The following is a 24,648-nucleotide window of genomic DNA, read 5'->3' as shown; positions in this document are numbered from 1 at the left end:
TAAAGTCAGTACTTTGTAGAGCCACCTTTTGCGGCAATTACAGCTGCAAGTCGCTTGGATAAGTCTCTATGAGCTTGCCACATCTTGCCACTGGGATTTTTGCCCATACCTCAAGGCAAAACTGCTCCAGCTCCTTCATGTTGGATGGTTTCCGCTTGTGAACAGCAATCTTCAAGTCTGACCACAGATTCTTAATTGCATTGAGATCTGGACTTTGACGAGGCCATTCCAACACATTTAAATGTAGAGATGAGCACCGGAAAATTTTCGGGTTTTGTGTTTTGGTTTTGGATTCGGTTCCGCGGCCGTGTTTTGGATTCGGACGCGTTTTTGGCAAAACCTCCTGAAATTTTTTTGTCGGATTCGGGTGTTTTAAAAAAAAAAAAACCCCTCAAAAACAGCTTAAACATATAATTTGGGGGTAATTTTGATCCCATAGTATTATTAACCTCAATAGCCATAATTTCCACTCATTCCAGTCTATTCTGAACACCTCACACCTCACAATATTATTTTTAGTCCTAAAATTTGCACCCAAGGTCGCTGGATGACTAAGCTAAGCGACCCAAGTGGCCGACACAAACACTTGGCCCATCTAGGAGTGGCACTGCAGTGTCAGGCAGGATGGCACTTAAAAAAAATTAGCCCCAAACATCACATGATGCAGAGATAAATAATAAAAAAAAGAGGTGCAAGATGGAATTGTCCTTAAATCTCTCCAACTGCTTCTGGCAAAAGCATGATGAGGGAAATGACCTGACTCAGGCTGGCAGTGTCTGAACTGACTTCACGTGTGGCAAGTTCAAAGGGTTGCAGAACCTTGCACAACGTTGAAATCATTCTCCACTGCGCTTGAGTCAGGTGCATTCCCCCTCCTTTGCCTATAATCGTAGGCAGATGTATAAGCTTTAATGGCCTTTTGCTTGCTCACTCCATCCTCTGAAGCATATAGAGGGTGAATTCCACCTCGTTACCACCTCTTGCTTCAGATGAGTTTGCTGGTGCTCCAGTCTTTGGCACGCGGTGGCTGAATGCCGAAAGTGGCCCGCAATTCTTCGGGCCACCGACAGCATCTCTTGCACGCCCCTGTCGTTTTTTAAATAATTCTGCACCACCAAATTCAATGTATGTGCAAAACATGGGACGTGCTGGAATTTGCCCACATGTAATGCACGCACAATATTGGTGGCGTTGTCCGATGTCACAAATCCCCAGGAGAGTCCAATTGGAGTAAGCCATTCTGCGATGATGTTCCTCAGTTTCCGTAAGAGGTTGTCAGCTGTGTGCCTCTTCTGGAAAGCGGTGATACAAAGCGTAGCCTGCCTAGGAACGAGTTGGCATTTGCGAGATGCTGCTACTGGTGCCGCCGCTGCTGTTCTTGCTGCGTGAGGCAATACATCTACCCAGTGGGCTGTCACAGTCATATAGTCCTGAGTCTGCCCTGCTCCACTTGTCCACATGTCCGTGGTTAAGTGGATATTGGGTACAACTGCATTTTTTAGGACACTGGTGACTCTTTTTCTGACGTCTGTGTACATTCTCGGTATCGCCTGCCTAGAGAAGTGAAACCTAGATGGTATTTGGTACCGGGGATACAGTACCTCAAGCAATTCTCTAATTCCCTGTGAATTAACGGTGGATACCGGACACACGTTTAGCACCAACATAGCTGCCAAGGCCTGAATTATCCGCTTGCAGCAGGATGACTGCTGTGATATTTCATCTTCCTCGCAAAGGACTGTTGGACAGTCAATTGCTTGGTGGAAGTAGTACAAGTGGTCTTCCGACTTCCCCTCTGGGATGACCATCGACTCCCAGCAGCAACAACAGCAGCGCCAGCAGCAGTAGGCTTTACACTCAAGGATCCATCGGAGGAATCCCAGCTAGGAGAGGACTCGTCAGACTTTCCAGTGACATGGTCTGCAGGACTATTGGCTTTCCTGTGTAAGGAGGAAATTGACACTGAGGGAGTTGGTGGGGTGGTTTGCAGGAGCTTGGGTACAAGAGGAAGGGATTTAGTTGTCAGTGGACTGCTTCCGCTGTCACCCAAAGTTTTTGAACTTGTCAATGACTTTTGATGAATGCGGTCCAGGTGACGTATAAGGGAGGATGTTCCGAGGTGGTTAACGTCCTTACCCCTACTTATTGCAGCTTGACAAAGGCAACACACGGCTTGACACCAGTTGTCCGCATTTCTGTTGAAATAATTCCACACCGAAGAGGTTATTTTTTTGGTATTTTCACCAGGCATGTCAATGGCCATATTCATCCCACGGACAACAGGTGTCTCCCCGGGTGCCTGACTTAAACAAACCACCTCACCATCAGAATCCTCCTTGTCAATTTCCTCCTCAGCGCCAGCAACACCCATATCCTCATCCTGGTGTACTTCAACAGTGACATCTTCAATTTGACTATCAGGAACTGGACTGTGGGTGCTCCTTCCAGCACTTGTAGAGGGCGTGCAAATGGTGGAAGGCGCCACCTCTTCCCGTCCAGTGTTGGGAAGGTCAGGCATCGCAACCAACACAATTGGACTCTCCTTGGGGATTTGTGATTTAGAAGAACGCTTTTGCCATCTTAACTCTTCAGTTTTCTAGAGGGCATATTGGCAAGTTTACGCTTCTCCTGAGACGCTTTTAATTTAGATTTTTGGGTCATTTTACTGAACTTTTGTTTTTTGTATTTTACATGCTCTCTACTATGACATTGGGCATCGGCCTTGGCAGACGACGTTAATGGCATTTCATCATCTCGGCCATGACTAGTGGCAGCAGCTTCAGCACGAGGTGGAAGTGGATCTTGATCTTTCCCTATTTTACCCTCCACATTTTTGTTCTCCATTTTTTAATGTGTGGAATTATATGCCAGTAATATATCAATAGCAATGGCCTACTGTACTGTACTATATGTATACTGCTGGTCACCAAAATGCTGCACTGTCCTACTAAATACTGCTCACAATAATGCAGCACAGAGATAGTATACTTGACACAGAGCTGCAAGATACAACAATGGCCTACTGTACTGTACTATATGTATACTGCTGGTCACCAAAATGCTGCACTGTCCTACTATATACTGCTCACAATAATGCAGCACAGAGATAGTATACTTCACACAGAGCTGCAAGATACAGCAATGGCCTACTGTACTGTACTATGGTTGTCATTCCGAGTTGTTCGCTCGCTGCTATTTTTAGCAGAATTGCTAATAGGCTAAAATCCGGCAGTTCTGCGCATGCATATGCACCGCAGGGCGCACGCGCTAAGCAATTTTACACAAAACTATGCTATTTTACTCACAGGCGAACAAAGCTTTTCAGTCGCTCTGTTGATCGGAGAATGATTGACAGGAAGTGGGTGTTTCTGGGTGGTAACTGAGCGTTTTCCGGGAGTGTGCTAAAAAACGCAGGCGTGCCAGCAGAAAACGCAGGAGTGGCTGGAGAAATGGGGGAGTGGCTGGCTGGACGCTGGGCATGTTTGTGATGTCAAACCAGGAACTAAACGGACTGAGGTGATCGCAATCTAGGAGTAGGTCTGGAGCTACTCAGAAACTGCAAGGAAATACTTAATAGCAGAATTGCTAATCTTTTGTTAGCAATTCTGCTATGCTAAGATACACTCCCTGAGGGCGGCGGCTTTGCGTTTGCATTTCTGCTAAAAGTAGCTAGCGGGCGAACAACTCGGAATGACCATTAATATATATACTGCTGGATACCAAAATGCTGCACTGTCCTACTATATACTGCTCACAATAATGCAGCACAGAGATACTATACTTGACACAGAGCTGCAAGATACAGCAATGGCCTACTGTACTGTACTACTGTAATTATATACTGGTGGTCCCCAGTTCCCACAATGCAGCACACTGAGCACAGATATTTGCAGCACACTGAGCACAGATATGGAGCGTTTTCAGGCAGAGAACTTAGATTTTTTCAGCACACTGAGCACAGATATTTGCAGCACACTGAGCACAGATATTTGCAGCACACTGAGCACAGATATTTGCAGCACACTGAGCACAGATACAGAGCTCTTCAGGGAGAGAACGCAGCCACGTCCTCTCCGTTCAATCTCCAATGCACGAGTGAAAATGGTGGTGACGCGTGGCTCTTTATATAGAATACGAATCTCGCGAGAATCCGACAGCGGGATGATGACGTTCGGCCGCGGTCGGGTTAACCGAGCAAGGCGGGAAGATCCGAGGCTGCCTCAGAACCGTGTAAAATAGGTGAAGTTCGGGAGAGGGGGGGGGGGGGGGGGGGTTCGGATCTCGGTGAACCGAACACGCTCATCTCTGTTTAAATGTTTCCCCTTAAACCTTGAGTGTTGCTTTAGCAGTATGCTAAATATCCCTGTATTTAGCACCATCCATATTTCCCTCCACTTGAAAACATCCCCACAGCATGATGCTGCCACCACCATGTTTAACTGTGGTGATGGTGTTCTTGGGGTGATGGGATGTGTTGGGTTTGCGCCAGACATAGGGAGATATAAAATTTTCCCCTGAAGAGACATCAGGAGTAAAACCTCCCGATGTTTCTTCGGGTGCTGTGGTCAGGCTATTTAATTAGCTCGTCCGGTAACGAGTGCAGTTACACCTGTAAACACACATGTTCAGTGAAACCTGTGTGTTTTCAGGTGAAATAGGGGCTGTTATCGGGCATTTATCGCGGCTGTTATCCGGCATTTATCGGGGCTGTTATCGGGGTTATAGGGTCTGTTATCGGGCATTTTGCTTCGCCTGCCGGAGACAGGTGAAGCAAAATCCCCGATAAGCCGCGGCACGCGCTGGCTTATCGGGGCTAATTACATAGCCCCCGGCGGCGTCACATTACACCCGCAATTGTTGCGGGCAAATTGAATATCCCCCATAGCGTATTCCTTGGTTGACGAAAATTTCAATTTTAGTCTAGTCTGACCAGAGCACCTTCCTCAATACATTTGGGGAGTCGTCCACATGCCTTTTGGCAAACTCAAAACGTCCCTTCTTATTTATAATACTAAGTAAAGGCTTTTTTCTGGCCATTATTCCATAAAGCCCAGCTCCATGGAGTGTACGGCTTATTGTGGTCACATGCGCAGATACACCAGTCTCTGCTGTGGAACTCTGCAGCTCCTTCAGGGTTACCTTTGGTCTCTGTGCTGCCTCTCTGATTAGTGCCCTCCTTGCCCGGTCTGTGAGTTTTGGTGGCCGGCCCTCTCTTGGTAGGTTTGTTGTGGCACCATGTTCTCTCCATTTGAAGTTGATGGATTTGATGGTGCTCCGGGGGATCAGCAAAGATTTGGATATTTTTTTATGATCCAACCCTGACTTGTACTTCTCAACAACTTTGTCCCTGACTTGTTTGGAGAGCTCCTTGGTCTTCATGGTGTGATGCCTCTTGCTTAGTGGTGTTGCAGCTTCTGGGGCCTTTCAGAAAAGGTGTTTATACTGACAGATCATGTGACACTTAGATTGTACACAAGTGGATGTCATTTCACTAATTATGTGACTTCTGAAGGTAATTGGTTGCACCAGAACTTTTGAAAGGCTTTATAGTATTTACAGGTTGTAATGTAACAAAATAGGTAAAATGCCAAGGGGGTGAATACTTTAGCAAGGCATGGTAGGGCCTAGTTCAGACCTGATTGTAGATGTGCTAAGTTTAGCACATCTACGATCAGTTTCACAGACATGCGTGGGAACGCCCAGCACAGGCCTAGTTCACCCCGCATGTCTGGCTCTGCCCCCCCGCACAGGTACAAAAGAATCGCATGGCGATGATACTTTTGTACCTGAGGAGTAGCGCGCTGGCAGGGAGCTACTCGTTGCTTCCTGGGTCACAGTGTCTGTGTCTGACGTTGCGCAGCCGCCGCGGCCCACCCCCCACCCACGCGCCCCCAAACGCCGTCGGCCCGCCCCCTCCCGCCCAGCAACTACCTCTGCCTGTCAATCAGGCAGAGGCGATTGCAGGGCTAAGATGGTCATCGGCTCTCTGGCATGCGCCTGTGTACTGCTGCGCCGGCGCGTGCATAGTTCAGACTTGATCGCCTGCTGTGTGAAAACGCACAGCAGCGATCAGGTCTGAATTAGACCCATAGATGAGTGGTGGATCCAGGGGAGGGCGGTTGGGGCGATCACTGTGATCGGCACATACAGTAGTGATCGCCACATGCAGCAGCACATCATGCAGGGAGAGAGAGGAGACTGCTATTGGTCAGCTGTAGCATTGTCCCTCCCCAGCCCAGCACATGCTGCTGTATGCTGCGATGTGGAAGGTCCAGGGAGGCTGTCACCACCCTTCCTGGAAGCAAAAACAAAACAGGGAGTACCTTTTCTTCTTGCCAAAACCAAATCAGCTCCTTAGTGCAGAACCAGCAGAAGCCTCTGGAATTACCACACTGTGGGGTTGCAGCATATGTCATAGGTGATCAGGGCTCAATGTAATGAATAGGAGGCATAAAGGATGGGCTGGCCATCTGGCAAAGCCAGAAGGTGGCTGTCATGTTCCGGGTAACTAAGCACATATACTTACCATCCAAGTGCATTCTCAGACTGTCCCTGTGCTCCAAGCCTGGATTCCATCTGCGCTGTGTGCGTGCAGTACTCTGTACAGCATCTCCACAGTCTCTCCTCAGCGATCCCAGCGACGCTCACATGACAGCTACCCAGCATGCTCCTCCTGTCCTAGCAGATGGTGTGTCCTGCTCTCCGCGGCCTCCGCCGCCATTACTGTAAGCCTCAGCATGCTGTCTATAAACAGACTTTTCCCTCCAGATCCAAACATGGGTGCAGCCATGTTTGGGTTGGTCACATGACTTTCCACAGGCAATCCGCTGCACACAGTATCCTTTCTAATTGCCCAGCCAATCCCTGCTTCCCGGCCGGTATAAGTATCCTGATCCAGGACTTCCTGGTTGTCAGTGCTATAGTTGTCTAATCCAGTGTTGGATGTCTCTGCATTCTGTGGTTGTTTATGCTTGCTGCTTCCAGGTATTCCAGCTCATGTGACCTTCCTCCACTTAAAGAGACCTGCACCAGTTTTCATCCTGCGGTGCCACCTGACTCCAGCGGTGTTCCAACATCGACTCCTGTTACCACCGGAGTTCCAACATCGACTCCTGTTACCACCGGTGTTCCAACATCGACTCCTGTTACCATCAGTAATCTCAACCCTCAGGCGTGACAATGGCTAGTCCACCTGGCAGAGAAGCTCCACCTTGCAGCACTCTGCTTGGCCTGCATGCTTAGATGGGGGCATGGCCACGTGGGTAATATGGCCACATCCCCTTTCCGCAGAGTACATGGATGCTAGGGGAGATAAATACTGTAGGTAGGAGGCCATTTCCATGTCCCATGATAAAGCACACAGGGCACTGTGTTCCTCTATTAGACTAATATGGTCATACAAGAGATAACTCAACATGCCTTCATATGTGTTAAAGACATGAACATATTAACCTCGGAGACATTGCTTTATAAAGAGAGCCGTAAGTATTATGAAGAGTTGGGAGAAGTGATAAAGTAATAAGAGAAATGAAGAGCTTTTGCCATGTGGTTGAGTCAGGGAAGAATCGGATGTGGGGTTGTATCAATGATAAATGACAATTTAAGAATAACAGTGGGTCTTCATGCATGGTTAGAGAGCCAGGGCCAGTCTACGATTATTGGGTAGTAGATGTTGCCCCCGGCACTGCCTGGGTTTTCTATTCTAGCCCCTCCCCCTCTTTTTCTTTCCTCCTCTCGATTTTATTACATACAGTAGAAAATCCTTAGCATGACCTATTTTTTATTTCTATCTATCTATCTATCTATCTATCTATCTATCTATCTATCTATCTATCTATCTATCTATCTATCTATCTATCTACGTGTGGCCTTCCCGGCTCTCTGTGTGACAGGACTGGCCCATCTGACATTTGCCAGAAGTGCCAGGTGGGCAGTCCGGCTCTGGGCGTAGAAGGGTCTGAGTGGACGGACATAGCAAGTTCCGGGACTGATGTTCCGGGGACTCACCCACAGCAGCCGGACCACGTTATCTAGCTTTATAGCAACACTATTAAGAAGGATACAACATGCTGAGGATTAAGATGAATCCACTCCACACAGGGCACAGCGCGGCTCATATAGTGTCACTGTACAAACTTCTATAATAGCAAGAAGAAGAATATGACATGACAATGCTTACAGCTGTGACAGGTAGTGACAGGTAGTGACAAGTGGGCTGTGTTCCTTTTCTGTTTCCCGTTATCTCACGGCAATTGAAACGCAATCATTATGTTCTCCCTGACCTTTGTCCTATGAATACAGGATTCTCAACAATGTGACCGGACACCGCTTACTGCATCCCTGAGTTTTCCACACTGTTTCAGAATGTGAGTGCTACTCTTGTGTGAGTGCTACGCTTGTGTGAGTGCTACTCTGTGTGAGTGCTATGCTTGTGTGAGTGCTACTCTGTGTGAGTGCTACTCTGTGTGAGTGCTATGCTTGTGTGAGTGCTACTCTGTGTGAGTGCTACTCTGTGTGAGTGCTGCAGTTGTGTGAGTGCTGCAGTTGTGTGAGTGCTACTCTTATGTGAGTGCTGCACTTGTGTGAGTGCTACTTTTGTGTGAGTGCTACTTTTTTGTGAGTGCTGCACTTGCGTGAGTGTTAGTGCTACACTTGTATAAGTGCTACTCTTGTGTGAGTGCTGCACTTGTGTAATTGCTACAGTTGTGTGAGTGCTACACTTGTGTAAGTGCTACTCTTGTGTGAGTGCTGCACTTGTGTAAGTGCTACTCTTGTGTGAGTGCTGCACTTGTGTAAGTGCTACTCTTGTGTGAGTGCTACTCTTGTGTGAGTGTGAGTGCTACATTTGTGTGAGTGTTACTCTTGTGTGAGTGCTGCACTTGTGTAAGTGCTACTCTTGTATGAGTGCTGCACTTGTGTAAGTGCTACTCTTGTGTGAGTGCTACTCTTGTGTGAGTGTGAGTGCTACATTTGTGTGAGTGTTACTCTTGTGTGAGTGTGAGTGCTGCAGTTGTGTGAGTGCTACTCAGTGGCGGATTTACCGCTAGGCAACAAAGGCAGCCGCCTAGGGCCTGACGTGTCACAGGGGCCCGGTCAGTGCCGGATTGCCTAGCAGTAAATCTGCTACCGTTCTGCAGTGTCAGGCACTTCATCCGTTGCCCGCCAGGCATCCGCCCTCAGGTAAGGTGGTGTAATTAGTACAGGGGCGGCGAGCAGCGTGTGAAAGACCCTCCTCTCCCCTACCTCCAGTTCCTCCCCTACAAGCTGGTGAGTGTTATCGGCCGACGGCGACGCTGGGGAACTTCTGACATCACGCGCAGAGCGCCTGATGTCACGGGCACTATGTCCCTAGTCCTGAGCCGGCGTGAAGATGATAGTCTGATAGGAGATGAGCTTCACACTGACTGAGTTTCACTCTGCAATGCCTGCCGATGCCTGCCGATGGCTGCAGTGAGGGCGGGCTGACACTGGGCCTAATTCACATCTGATCGCAGCAGCAAATTTGTTAGCAAATGGACAAAACCATGTGGGTCATTCAGATCTGATCGCTGGGCTGCGTTTTTGCTGCTCTGCGATCAGATAGTCGCCGCCTACAGGGGGAGTGCATTTTCGTTGTGCAAGTGTGCGATCGCATGTGTAGCAGATCTGTACAAACTGATTTTGTACAGTCTCTGCGCAGCCCAGGACTTACCCCTATTGGGGGTCATTCCGACCCGTTCGCACGCAGCGGTTTATCGCTGTGGTGCAAACGGTTCCAGAATGCGCATGCACGGCGGGCGCAATGCGCGTGCGTAACATTGCCCGGCGACAGGGGTCGCCGGGTTACGTCACGTTTAACGAAGGAGCCGACCGCAAAGAAGAGTGACAGAAAGAAGGCGTACCTGGGCGGATCCGGACCGTTGGAGACCGTTTTCAGGGAGTGGTAAGGAAAACGGAGGCGTGTCCAGCACAGCGGAGGGCGGATGTCTGACGTCAAAGCCGAGCCCATCATCGCTGAGATCGTCGCACAGGGTAAGTAGGTATAGGGCTGGTCTTGTTTTGCTTGAAATTTTTTTAGCTTAGCAGGGCTGCACAAGTGATCGTAACATGTGCAGAGAGAGTTATGTTTGGGTAGGGGACGTGTTCAAACTGAAATCTAAATTGCAGTGTAAAAATAAAGCAGCCAGTATTTACCCTGCACAGAAACAAAATAACCCACCCAAATGTAACTCTCTCTGCACATGTTACATCTGCCCCCCGTGCAGTGCACATGGGGGGTCATTCAGACCTGATCGCTAGGGTGCATTTTTTGCATTGCTGCGATCAGATAGTCTCCGTCTACAGGGGGAGGGTATATGCTGTATGCAGGTGTGCGATCGCTTTTGTAGGAGACCTGCACATACATCAGTTTGTGCAGTCTCTGCACTGCCCAGAACTTACTCAGCCGCTGTGATTGCTTCATGCTGATCGGGGCTGGAGCTGACGTCAGACAACCTCCTTGAAAGCACCTGGTCCCTCCTGCGTTTTTCCGGACACTCCTGTAAAACGGTCAGTTGCCACCCACAAACGGCCACTTCTTGTCAATCACCTTGCAATCGTCCATGTGATCATTTTTTTTTTGCACAATCCCGTAGTTAGGCACCAATGCCCGGTGCTGTTGTGCGACGCACCGGTGCATTGCGGTGCAAGCGCAATTCAGATCTGATCACACGCTATGTGAAAACGCACTGCAGCGATCAGGTCTGAATTACCCCCATGGTTTTGCCCATTAGCTAACAGATTTGCTGCTGCAATCAGGTCTGAATTAGGTGCATTGTGCCTTCAGACTGGCGCTCCTGCATGTATCTCTCCTCAGAACAGATCGATAGAAGGTAATCAATAAGCAAATTGCCAATTAAAACTAAAAATAAAAGTGTGCTAAAATTAACTGATTTACAGCGTAACAGAATTCATAATAAGTACTGCACTGAAATTCAACAAAGGTGTGCAGCGTTTGGTAGAACGTTATTTTAGTAGACTTTTCAGTAGAAACTATACTGCTATATACAGAAACGTCTGTAACCCTACAAAATTCATGCACAGATGTGACAGGAACCTCACATCACTATTGTGTGCTGCTGTTAGAGTACCAATTTGGTCAGGGCCAGCCCTGGTACCCCACCCGCTGATGGCTGCAGCCACAGAAGATAGATCTCCCCCCTCCCCCCCCCTTTCCCTGATGTAGTGTGGCCATAGGCGGTAGTGCAGTTATGTAGTGTGGGGTTGTATTGTAGTGATGTAGTGCGAGGAGTTAGTGTCGTGGGGATCCGGTCTCTAGGTCGACACTATCTAGGTTGACCACTATTGGTCGACAGTAACTAGGTCGACAGGGTCTCTAGGTCGACAGGGTCTCTAGTCGACATGTTCTAGGTCGACAGGTCAAAAGGTCAACATGAGTTTTTCACAAATTTTTCTTTTTTTGAACCTTTTCATACTTAACTATCCACGTGAACTATAAATGGGAACGGTAACCTTGCCCAAAGCATGGCGAGCGATGTGAGGGGACACGGTGCACTAATTGGGGTTCCCAGTCGCTGTACGAAGAAAACAACACAAAAAACCCCTAAAAAAACTCACGTAGATCTTTTGACCTGTCGACTTAGAACAAGTCGACCTAGAGACCCTGTCGACCTAGAAACCCTGTCGACCTAGTTACTGTCGACCACTAGTGGTCGACCTAGACACTGTTGACCTAGTTACTATCCACCTTCCATACCACACCCATGTCGTGATGTAGTATGAGGAGGGAGTGCAGTGACATAGTGCAGGGACGTATTGCAGTGTGTGAGGATGTAATCTGGGGAGATAGCATTGTGATGTAGTGTGGGGAAATAGCGTTGTGATGTAGTGTGGAGAAATGGCGTTGTGATGTAGTGTGGGGAAATAGCATTGTGATGTAGTGTGGGGAAATAGCATTGTGATGTAGTGTGGGGAAATGGCGTTGTGATGTAGTGTGGGGAAATAGCGTTGTAATGTAGTGTGAGGAAATGGCGTTGTGATGCAGTGTGGGGAAATGGCGTTGTGATGCAGTGTGGGGAAATGGCGTTGTGATATAGTATGGGGAGATAGCATTGTGATGTAGTGTGGGGAAATAGCGTTGTGATGTAATGTGGGGAAATGGCGTTGTGATGTAGTGTGGGGAAATGGCGTTGTGATATAGTATGGGGAAATAGCATTGTGATGTAGTGTGGGGAAATGGCGTTGTGATGTAGTGTGGGGAAATAGCATTGTGATGTAGTGTGGGGAGATAGCATTGTGATGTAGTGTGGGGAAATGGCGTTGTGATGTAGTGTGGGGAAATAGCATTGTGATGTAGTGTGGGGAAATGGCGTTGTGATGTAGTGTGGGGAAATAGCATTGTGATATAGTGTGGGGAAATAGCGTTGTGATGTAGTGTGGGGAAATGGCGTTGTGATGTAGTGTGGGGAAATGGCGTTGTGATATAGTGTGGGGAAATAGCATTGTGATGTAATGTGGGGAAATGGCGTTGTGATGCAGTGTGGGGCAATAGCATTATGATGTAGTGTGGGGAAATAGCATTATGATGTAGTGGGGGAAAATAGCGTTGTGATGTAGTGTGGGGAAATGGCGTTGTGATGTAGTGTGGGGAAATAGCATTGTGATGTAATGTGGGGAAATGGCGTTGTGATTTAGTGTGGGGAAATGGCGTTGTGATATAGTGTGGGGAAATAGCATTGTGATGTAGTGTAGGGAAATGGCGTTGTGATGTAGTGTGGGGAAATGGCGTTGTGATATAGTGTGGGGAAATAGCGTTGTGATGTAATGTGGGGAAATGACATTGTGATGTAGTGTGGGGAAACAGCGTTGTGATGTAGTGTGGCGAAATAGCGCTGTGATGTAGTGTGGGGAAATGGCGTTGTGATGTAGTGTGGGGAAATAGCATTGTGATGTAGTGTAGGGAAATGGCGTTGTGATGTAGTGTGGGGAAATGGCGTTGTGATATAGTGTGGGGAAATAGCGTTGTGATGTAATGTGGGGAAATGACATTGTGATGTAGTGTGGGGAAACAGCGTTGTGATGTAGTGTGGCGAAATAGCGCTGTGATGTAGTGTGGGGAAATGGCGTTGTGATGTAGTGTGGGGAAATAGCATTATGATGTAGTGTAGGGAAATGGCGTTGTGATGTAGTGTGGGGAAATGGCGTTGTGATATAGTGTGGGGAAATAGCATTGTGATGTAGTGTGGGGAAATAGCGCTGAGATGTAGTGTGGGGAAATGGCGTTGTGATATAGTGTGGGGAAATAGGATTGTGATGTAGTGTGGGGAAATAGCGCTGTGATGTAGTGTGGGGAAACAGCGTTGTGATGTAGTGTGGCGAAATAGCGCTGTGAAGATGTGTGGGGAGGTTGTGCAGTGATATAGTGGTGGGATGTAGAGTGGGGTGTTAGCGTAGTGATATAGTGCAGGGAATTGGTGCTGTGATACGTACGGAGATGTAGGGGTAAATTTACTAAAGCTTCTAAAACAGAATTTGTGATGTTGCCCATAGCAACCAATCAGATGTTGTCTATCATTTCTTTATTGCCTTTTAGAAAATGATAGACCGCATCTGATTGGTTGCTATGGGCAACATCGCCAATTCTCTGTTGTAGAACCTTTAGTAAATTTTGCACCATAGTGTGGGGAGCGTGTGCACTGATATAGTCTGGGGATGCAGAACAGTGATGTAGTGCAGGGATGTAGTGTGGGTATGTAGAACTTCTGTGCGGTGTAAGTAGGGTTACCACCTCATCCCTTTAATTCTGGACACATATAAATTACACAGGTCAAAAGGTCAACATGAGTTTTTCACAAATTTTTCTTTTTTTTAACCTTTTCATACTTAACTATCCACGTGAACTATAAATGGGAACGGTAACCTTGCCCGAAGCATGGCGAGCGATGTGAGGGGACACGGTGCACTAATTGGGGTTCCCAGTCACTGTACGAAGAAAACGACACAAAAAACCCCTAAAAAAACTCACGTAGATCTTTTGACCTGTCGACCTAGAACATGTCGACCTAGAGACCCTGTCGACCTAGTTACTGTCGACCAATAGTGGTCGACCTAGACACTGTTGACCTAGTTACTATCCACCTTCCATACCACACCCATGTCGTGATGTAGTATGAGGAGGGAGTGCAGTGACATAGTGCAGGGACGTATTGCAGTGTGTGAGGATGTAATCTGGGGAGATAGCATTGTGATGTAGTGTGGGGAAATAGCATTGTGATGTAGTGTGGGGAAATAGCGTTGTGATGTAGTGTGGGGAAATAGCATTGTGATGTAGTGTGGGGAGATAGCATTGTGATGTAGTGTGGGGAAATAGCGTTGTGATGCAGTGTGGGGAAATAGCATTGTGATGTAGTGTGGGGAAATGGCGTTGTGATGTAGTGTGGGGAAATAGCATTGTGATGTAGTGTGGGGAAATAGCGTTGTGATGTAGTGTGGGGAAATAGCATTGTGATGTAGTGTGGGGAGATAGCATTGTGATGTAGTGTGGGGAAATAGCGTTGTGATGCAGTGTGGGGAAATAGCATTGTGATGTAGTGTGGGGAAATGGCATTGTGATATAGTGTGGGGAAATAGCGTTGTGATGTAGTGTGGGGAAATGGCGTTGTGATGTAATGTGGGGAAATGGCGTTGTGATGTAGTGTGGGGAAATAGCATTGTGATGTAGTGTAGGGAAATGGCGTTGTGATGTAGTGTGGGGAAATAGCATTATGATGTAGTGTGGGGAAATAGCGTTGTGATGTAGTGTGGGGAAATGGCGTTGTGATGTAGTGTGTGGAAATGGCGTTGTGATTTAGTGTGGGGAAATGGCGTTGTGATATAGTGTGGGGAAATAGCATTATGATGTAGTGTAGGGAAATGGCGTTGTGATGTAGTGTGGGGAAATGGCGTTGTGATATAGTGTGGGGAAATAGCGTTGTGATGTAATGTGGGGAAATGACATTGTGATGTAGTGTGGGGAAACAGCGTTGTGATGTAGTGTGGCGAAATAGCACTGTGAAGATGGCGTTGTGATGTAGTGTGGGGAAATGGCGTTGTGATATAGTGTGGGGAAAGAGCATTGTGATGTAATGTGGGGAAATGGCGTTGTGATTTAGTGTGGGGAAATGGCGTTGTGATATAGTGTGGGGAAATAGCATTGTGATGTAATGTAGGGAAATGGCGTTGTGATGTAGTGTGGGGAAATAGCATTATGATGTAGTGTGGGGAAATAGCGTTGTGATGTAGTGTGGGTAAATAGCATTGTGATGTAATGTGGGGAAATGGCGTTGTGATGTAGTGTGGGGAAATGGCGTTGTGATATAGTGTGGGGAAATAGCATTGTGATGTAATGTGGGGAAATGGCGTTGTGATGTAGTGTGGGGAAATAGCATTATGATGTAGTGTAGGGAAATGGTGTTGTGATGTAGTGTGGGGAAATGGCGTTGTGATATAGTGTGGGGAAATAGCATTGTGATGTAGTGTGGGGAAATAGCGCTGAGATGTAGTGTGGGGAAATGGCGTTGTGATGTAGTGTGGGGAAATGGCATTGTGATATAGTGTGGGGAAATAGCATTGTGATGTAGTGTGGGGAAATAGCGTTGTGATGTTGTGTGGGGAAATGGCGTTGTGATGTAGTGTGGGGAAATAGCATTGTGATGTAGTGTAGGGAAATGGCATTGTGATGTAGTGTGGGGAAATGGCGTTGTGATATAGTGTGGGGAAATAGCGTTGTGATGTAATGTGGGGAAATGACATTGTGATGTAGTGTGGGGAAACAGCGTTGTGATGTAGTGTGGCGAAATAGCGCTGTGAAGATGTGTGGGGAGGTTGTGCAGTGATATAGTGGTGGGATGTAGAGTGGGGTGTTAGCGTAGTGATATAGTGCAGGGAATTGGTGCTGTGATACGTACGGAGATGTAGGGGTAAATTTACTAAAGCTTCTAAAACAGAATTTGTGATGTTGCCCATAGCAACCAATCAGATGTTGTCTATCATTTCTTTATTGCCTTTTAGAAAATGATAGACCGCATCTGATTGGTTGCTATGGGCAACATCGCCAATTCTCTGTTGTAGAACCTTTAGTAAATTTTGCACCATAGTGTGGGGAGCGTGTGCACTGATATAGTCTGGGGATGCAGAACAGTGATGTAGTGCAGGGATGTAGTGTGGGTATGTAGAACTTCTGTGCGGTGTAAGTAGGGTAACCACCTCATCCCTTTAATTCTGGACACATATAAATTACACAGGTTCTGTGGCTGATTAAAACCAGGTGAAATTGAGTCTTGAAGTCAGCCAGCCACAGAACCTGTGTAATTAATATGTGTCCAGAATTAGAGGGATGAGGTGATAACCCTAGGTGTAACGTGTATAAGGAGCTCTACTGTATTGCGCAAAGTGTATAAGGAGCTCTACTGTGTGTCATAACGTGTATAAGGAGCTCTACTGTGTGTCATAACGTGTATAAGGAGCTCTACTGTGTGGCGTAATGTGTGTAAGGAGCACTACTGTGTGACATAATGTGTATAAAGAGTACTACTGTGTGACATAATGTGTATAAGGAGCACTACTGTGTGGCGTAACATATATAAGGAACTCTACTGTGTGGCGTAACATGTATAAGGAGCTCTACTGTGTGACGTAATGTGTATAAAGAATACTACTGTGTGATGTAAAGTGTATAAGTAGTTCTACTGTGTGGCATAACGTGTATAAGGAGCACTACTGTGTGGCGTAACGTATAAGGAGCACTACTGTGTGGCGTAATGTGTATAAGGAGCACTACTGTGTGATGTAATGTGTATAAGGAGCTCTACTGTGTGGCGTAATATATATAAGGAGCTCTATTGTATAGCTTAATGTGTATAAGGAGCTCTACTGTGTGGCGTAACGTATATAAGGAGCTCTACTGTGTGGCGTAACGTGTATAAGGATCTCTACTGTGTGGCGTAACGTGTATAAGGAGCTCTACTGTGTGGCGTAACGTGTATATAGAGCTCTACTGTGTGGCGTAACGTGTATAAGGAGCTCTACTGTGTGGCATAACGTATATAATGAGCTCTACTGTGTTGCGTAATGTGTATAAGGAGCTCTACTGTATGGCGTAACGTGTATGAGGAGCTCTACTGTGTGGAGTAATGTGTATAAGGAGCTCTACTGTGTGGCATAACGTATATAAGGAGCTCTACTGTGTGGCGTAAATGTGTATAAGGAGCTCTACTGTGTGGCGTAAATGTGTATAAGGAGCTCTACTGTGTGGCGTAACGTGTATGAGGAGCTCTACTGTGTGGAGTAATGTGTATAAGGAGCTCTACTGTGTGGCATAACGTATACAAGGAGCTCTACTGTGTGGCGTAATGTGTATAAGGAGCTCTACTGTGTGGCGTAACGTGTATGAGGAGCTCTACTGTGTGGTGCAATTAGAATTGGGGGTACTATTGTGTTTTCACACCTCTTCCCCACAAGACTGCACCATTTTTTTTGGTTTGTTGGGTATTTAGCATACACTGACTGACTGGGAAGGGAATGATTGAGGCCCCAAATTGTGGTCTTGCTTAGGCCCATGAGGTCTAAATCTGCCTCTGGTGCTACTCTTATGTAAGTGCTGCACTTGTGTGAGTGCTGCACTGTTGTGAGTGTGAGTGCTACACTTGTGTGGGTGCTACACCTGTGTGAGTACTACACTTTTGTGAGTGTGAATGCTACACTTGTGTGAGTGCCATGCTTGTGTGCGTGCTACACTTTTATGAGTGTGAGTGCTACACTTTTGTGGGTGCTACACTTGTTTCGTATACATTTTAATGATCCAGTGGAATTGGAGAAAAAGCTCTATGAATACAGAGGGTCCAACAGTTTTATATATTAATGTAATTGTTTATATTTGGATATTTTATAAAAAATAAAAAATAAAGATCTATTTTGCCACATCTCATACAAAGTGAATGATTTCTGTCCACATCAGTGTCTCTCAGTAACTTCCCTGCATTAATCACATTATGGATAATTAAAATTCTGGACAGTAGTAAATGTAGAATAAATAAATCCCAGGAAGTATTTACTGATGGTTTGAATGACATAAATCCAGGAACAGAACATACAAATCTAAAATCTCTTTTTACTAAATTAGATCATTTACAATTTAAGGAGACGAAACACAGGTGGGAATTAATCACAGAGATATACAATAACACAGGAGCCCTCGAGGCCTTAGAGGAAGGAATAGAACAACAACGTTAGGTAAAGGTAATATAACATTGGGAGAATGGTAGCGCCCTCAGAATACCAATCTTTATCATCAATCTGATCCTTACTTAAATGAAGAGACATTATGGTAGAACTACTGCAAAAGCAAATACATAAAGAGAAGAGCAGATAATTGGGATAAAGCTTATTTTTATTTGCTATGTGTATTAATTGTTGTTTATTAAAAAATAGATAACATTACAGTGCATCCGGAAAGTATTCACAGCGCTTTACTTTTTCCTCATTTTGTTATGTTACAGCCTTATTTCAAAATTAAATAAATAATTTTTTTCCCTCCAGATTTTACACACAATACACCATAATGACAACGTGAAAAAAGTTTTTTTTAGATTTTTGCAAATTTACTAAAAATAAAAAACTAAGTAATCACATGTACGTAAGTATTCACAGCCTTTGCCATGAAGCTACAAATTGAGCTCAGGTGCATCCTGTTTCCACTGATCACCCTTGAGCAGAGGCGTATCTAAGGTAGGGCGAGCAGGGCATATGCCCTGGGCGCCCTGGCAAAACTGGCAGAAGGGGGCGCTGATGGCCAGGCCAGGGCAGATTAAACAGTAAACTGTCAGCCTCTGTCTGAACCTCCGCTTCGAACCTCCGCTCCGACCGTCCCTGGGCGGGTGAGGATCAGAGAACTGTGTAGCCACCGCCGGTCCAATAGGAGAAGAGTGGAGTGGGGAAGTAGCAGACAAGGCACCATCATTGGCTGTGCGTGGTGTCCGGAGGCGTCACCGGATTATGACCACATTCAATACAGCCCGGCTGCCTGCACCCCCGCGTACTGTGTATCGCTAGTGCCAGATCTGGGCTCCTTCCCTAACCCTCTTCCGCACGGCGGGCGGGATGATCTGCTCTGGAGAAGAAGTGTGTGCACGGAGCAGCCAGGGGGGTGCTCACCCGCCCCAGCTACATACGTCCCGACACTCCCGCCTCCCGTTTCCCCGGTCAGTCTGCCCCAAAAGTGCCAGTCCGATCCCCCAGACCCATGCATGTTAAATCCGGATCCGCCCCCCCCCCTCGGCGGCAGTAGCAGCACCGGTTCCCTACCCCCTCGTCAGCAACAGCAGCGGTTCTTCCCCACTGTCCTCAGCAGCAGCTGCGGTTCCCTCCCCCCCCTCGGCGGCAGCAGCAGCGGTTCTCCCCCTCCCCTCAGCAGCAGCAGCGGTTCTCCCCCTGCCCTCCCCTCAGCGGCAGCAATGGTTCTCCCCCCTCCCCCTCAGCAGCAGCAGCGGTGTTCCCCCCCATCCTCGGCAGCAGCGGTTCTCCCCCTTCCCCCTCTCCCCGCCCCTGCACATTTGAAGTAATGGGCACTGGGATATCTACGATGGGGAGTGGAAGAACAGGCCAGGCAAGGAGAGCTCTGGCAGCAAGACTGAGCATGGAGGTGGCTGGAGAAGGAGTGTCTGCTCCCAAGGTGAGTGTGTGGTTCTACCCACAGCGTGTGTATGTGTGTGCATAGTATGCAATTGGCCCCTGTGTAACTGTAGGCTGGCAATTACCCATGTAGGTGTGTGTAGGGTGTCCGTGACCCGTGTGTGTGTGTTTGTGTAGGGTGGCGATGGTGTGCTGAGTGACAACACAGGGGCTAGGTGATGGTGTGCTTAGTGACAACACAGGGGGGTAGTTGATGGTGTGCTGAGTTACGACGCAGGGGGCAGTGATGTTGTGCTGAGTGACGACACGGCAGAGGCGTATCTAGCACGGGGCGAGCCCAAACAGAGGGGGGCGCCACCGGCACCTGCACGGCCCACTCGCCCCATGCTTCAGGGATTCCGCCGGCGCTACCCGCGGCGCTTTCCCTGTCTCCCCGGCTGCTGTGCCTGTCACAATAGACAGGCAGCGGCAGCCAGGAGCCTCCCCCTACTCCCCCCTGCAAAGTGTACGCGATCGCGACCACGGAGGTGTGCGCATGCGCGTGCGCGACCTCGGGGGGCGTGCGGCCCCTGAACAGCAGTGAGTGCAGGTGAGCGGGGTAATCTTCTTTATACTTCGCTGTCGGGACAGGGGAGGGAAGGGGGTGCGGGACATTTTGTGTGTGTGTGTGTTAAGTGTGTGTGTGTTAATTGTGTGTGTGTCGGACAGTGTGCGTGTGTTGTGTGTGGGACAGTGTGAGTGTGTTAATTGTGTGTGTGGGACAGTTTGAGTGTGTGTAAATTGTGTGTGTGTGTGGGACAGTGTGAGTGTGTATTGTGTGTGTATTAATTGTGTGTGTGTGTGTGGGACAGTGTGTGTGTGTTAATTGTGTGTGTGTGTGTGTGTGGGACAGTGTGAGTGTGTTAATTGTGTGTGTGGGACAGTGCGTGTTTGTTAATTGTGTGTGTGGGACAGTGCGTGTTTGTTAATTGTGTGTGTGTGTGTGTGTGTGTGTGTGTGTGGGACAGTGTGAGTGTGTTAATTGTGTGTGTGGGACAGTTTTGAGTGCGTGTTAATTGTGTGTGTGTGGGACAGTGTGCGTGTGTGTTAATTGTGTGTGTGTGGGACAGTGTGAGTGTGTTAATTGTGTGTGCGTGTGTGTGTGTGTGGGACAGTGTGAGTGTGTTAATTGTGTGTGTGTGGGACAGTGTGAGTGTGTATTGTGTGTGTGTGGGACAGTGTGCGTGTGTGTTAATTGTGTGTGTGTGGGACAGTGTGCGTGTGTTAATTGTGTGTGTGTGTGGGACAGTGTGAGTGTGTTAATTGTGTGTGTGTGGGACAGTGCGTGTTTGTTAATTGTGTGTGTGGGACAGTGTGCGTGTGTGTTATTTGTGTGTGTGGGACAGTGTGCGTGTGTGTTATTTGTGTGTGTGGGACAGTGTGCGTGCGTGTGTGTTAATTGTGTGTGGGACAGTGTGCGTGTGTTAATTGTGTGTGTGTGTCTGGTAATTGTCCCGGCGGTTATTGGCGTCTGTAGTGTGCGCCCCGTCCTCCTCCGCTGCCGCTGACAGGAGCGGCGGTGTGCGGCTCTCCCCCTCCTCCGCCGGCTCCGTCCTCCCGTCGTGGCCCTGCAGTGTGTGCCGGTCTCCCCAGCAGCAGCAGCAGGTTAGTCCCCCCCCCCCCCCTCTCTCTCTCTCTCTCTCTCTCTCTCTCTCTCTCTCTCTCTCTCTCTCTCTCTCTCTCTCTCCTCCTGTGGATTGCAGTTTGTAAGTATCATTTTCATTTTACAGGTACCCCTATTGAATTCTACTGGACAAGTGGACGTGACCGGCGTGGGATGTAGGTAAGTAATGTGTCTCTCATTTTTACAGGTACCCCTATTGGATTCTACTGGACAAGTGGACGTGACTGGCGTGGGATGTAGGTAAGTAATCTGTCTGTCATTTTTACAGCTACCCCTATTGGATTCTACTGGACAAGTGGACGTGACCGGCGTGGGATATAGGTAAGTAATCTGTCTGTCATTTTTACAGATTCCCCTACTGGATTCTACTGGACAAGTGGACGTGACCAGCGTGGGATGTAGGTAAGTAATCTCTCTCTCATTTTTACAGCTACCCCTATTGGATTCTACTGGACAAGTGGACGTGACCGGCGTGGGATATAGGTAAGTATGTGTGAGTGTGTCAGTGTGCTTTAATAAATTTTTACTGTCACGGTGTGTGAGTTGTGTTTTTATTTGGGTATTTTTTTCTGTTGTAGAACTACAGGTACCGGCGGGCCCGTTATTTCCCTGCATGTTGGTACTTGAGGTTCTCCAAGTACCAGCAAGCGGGGGAGGCTTTCTGGGCCTTGTAGTTCCACAACAAAAAACAATATTCTTTTTTTACTTACATGGCTATCAGCCTCCCATCCACAGCCCACGGATGGGGGGGACAGCCTCGGGCTTCACCCCTGGCCCTTGGGTGCCTGGAGGGGGAGTGACCCCTTGATTTAAGGGGTCCCCACTCCTCTAGGGAACCCCGGCCAGTGGTGACTAGTTAGGGGGGTAATGCCACGGCCGCAGGGACCTACATAAATGTGTCCCCCGGCTGTGGCATTATGTCCCTGGCTAGTGGAGCCCGGTGCTGGTTTTAAAAATACGGGGGGACCCCCTACATCTTTTGTCCCCCGTATTTTTGGAACCAGGACCGGACTAAGAGCCCGATGCTGGTTGTCTAAATACGGGGAACCCCTGTCCAATTTTTTCCCAGTATTTAAACAACCAGGACCGGCTCAAAGAGCCCGAGGCTGGTTATACTTAGGAGGGGGACCTCACGCAGTTTTTTTTTACATTTTTAACCCATTCAGACCCTTCTCCATTAAGTTAATGGAAACCCTGGACAACAAAATTGCATTCATGTCCTCCTCCCACTCCCTTCCCAGTCCCAAACACTAATTATTATTTTTTTCTATAAAAATGTACAATATATCACAAGTATGATGAGCAGGCATGCAGCGGGCATTGGCGACTTTGGACTGAGTTGCAAATTAGTGGCGGAGGGCTGGGTCAGTTGATGGTGAGCGAGTTTGTAAGCCATTGGTGGTGGCAGCGGGCATCGGCTCAGAGGCAGTGGCGGGCATTGGCTCGGTGGCGGTAGGGGTCATCGGCAGGATTCGGCGGACATTATGGCTGTAGTGCCTCACCGCACGCCACTGACCTCACCGCACGCCACTGGTGTGTGTTAATTGTGTGTGTGTGGAACAGTGTCAGTGTGTGTAAATTTTTGCAGTCCAGTGTGTGTGTGGGGGAGAGGAAAGTATGAGAATGTGTGTGTGTGTGTGTGTGTGTGTGTGTGTGTGTGTGTGTAGTCTGAGTGGGTGTGTGTAGGATTTGGGGGTGGCCAGTCTGTGTGTGTGTAATCAGTGTGTGTGGGATGTACTAATGGCCATTTACCGAAGAGAGATATGTATTAAACCACGGGCACTGAGATGCCCTTCTCACTCACCATCCAGCTGGGTGGGCGAGCCGGGCGGGTGGAAAGCCAGCAGCAGGGGCAGCATGCCGGATATCAGCAGCCGAGGGTGGGGGCTGTAATGCACATGCGGAGCCCAAAGCCGGAGATCAGCAGCATGCTGACCGGCAATAAGCAGCTTCTGCTTCCGCGTTCAACATGCTGCTGATCTCCGGCTTTGGGCTACGCAGGGTTCGGGGGATGGGTGTCCTCTGCCGGTGTACTGCAGCTCCGGGGGTGCGGGCTCCGGAGGCTTTCAGCACTGTTGTATATCCAGCTGCCTCAAGTATGTACAGCCCGCACCCTCTGCTGCTGATATCCGGCATGCTGCTGCTGGCTGTCCCCCCGCCCGGCCACACAGCTGTATGGTGAGAAGGGCATCTCAGTTCCTGAGGTTTAACACACATGCCTCAGAAAATGGCCTCTGCGGTAAACGATACTAATGCTTACCATGACAGTAACAGCGGGGAGGAAGGCGCACATCGTAATCCTGCAGCATGAAACAAGAACCCCTTCGGAGCGCAGCAGACCACACTGAAAAGGGAGCATACCCGGTGCGGTGCTCTGCATCCCGGGTGGTGCCGAAGATGTGGAGTGTCGGCGGTGGCAGAAGCGCCGCAGCTTGGGGTGAGAAACCGCTGCAGCCCTTCCGCTGCTAAACTCTGCAATTAGTCTATTAAGGGGGTGGGCTCCCCTCATCATAGTGCCCCACAGGCCATGTTAATTCTGGGGGTAGGATCCCCTAACTCTATAATGGGAATTTCGGCTCATACCGTGTGCTGTAATGTGAATTTCTGCTCATACCATGTGGGGAAATGTGAATTTTGGCTCATTCCGTGTGCTGTAATGTGAATTTCGGCTCATACCGTGTGCTGTAATGTGAATTTCGGCTCATACCATGTGGGGAAATGTGAATTTTGGCTCATACCATGTGGAGTAATGTGAATTTTGGCTCATACCGTGTGCTATAATGTGAATTTTGGCTCATACCGTGTGCTATAATGTGAATTTTGGCTCATACCATGTGGGGTAATGTGAATTTCGGGTCATACTGTGTGCTATTATGTGAATTTCGGCTCATGCCGTGTGGGGCAATGTGAATTTCGGCTCATACTGTGTGCTATAATGTGAATTTCGGCTCATACCGTGTGCTATAATGTGAAAGGGGCACCAGTACTAGATAGTATAAGGGGTCCTACGACACTGAAGGACACGCCCCTTTTGAGTGACCGCGCCCCTTTTCCGGAGCGCGCGCGCCGAAGGCGCGCGCATAATTGCTATCTACACTCTTTCATTACACCTTCAAAAATTCAACTTCGACCACTGCACCTACATACACATACATACACCCCCTGACATCTTTATATGCAGTGACACCGGTGGCGTCTGCACATACTTTCCTTTTGTATTTTTTTTTAATTATCATTTTATTAATTATTTTTTTTTGGGGGGGGCGCCATTATTGATCTTGCCCTGGGCTCCAAAAACCCTAGTTACGCCTCTGCCCTTGAGATGTTCCTACAGCTTAATT

The sequence above is a fragment of the Pseudophryne corroboree genome, chromosome 9 (assembly GCF_028390025.1).
Source record: "Pseudophryne corroboree isolate aPseCor3 chromosome 9, aPseCor3.hap2, whole genome shotgun sequence".
NCBI lineage: Eukaryota > Metazoa > Chordata > Amphibia > Anura > Myobatrachidae > Pseudophryne > Pseudophryne corroboree.
Note: the sequence above shows the minus strand (reverse complement) of the source record.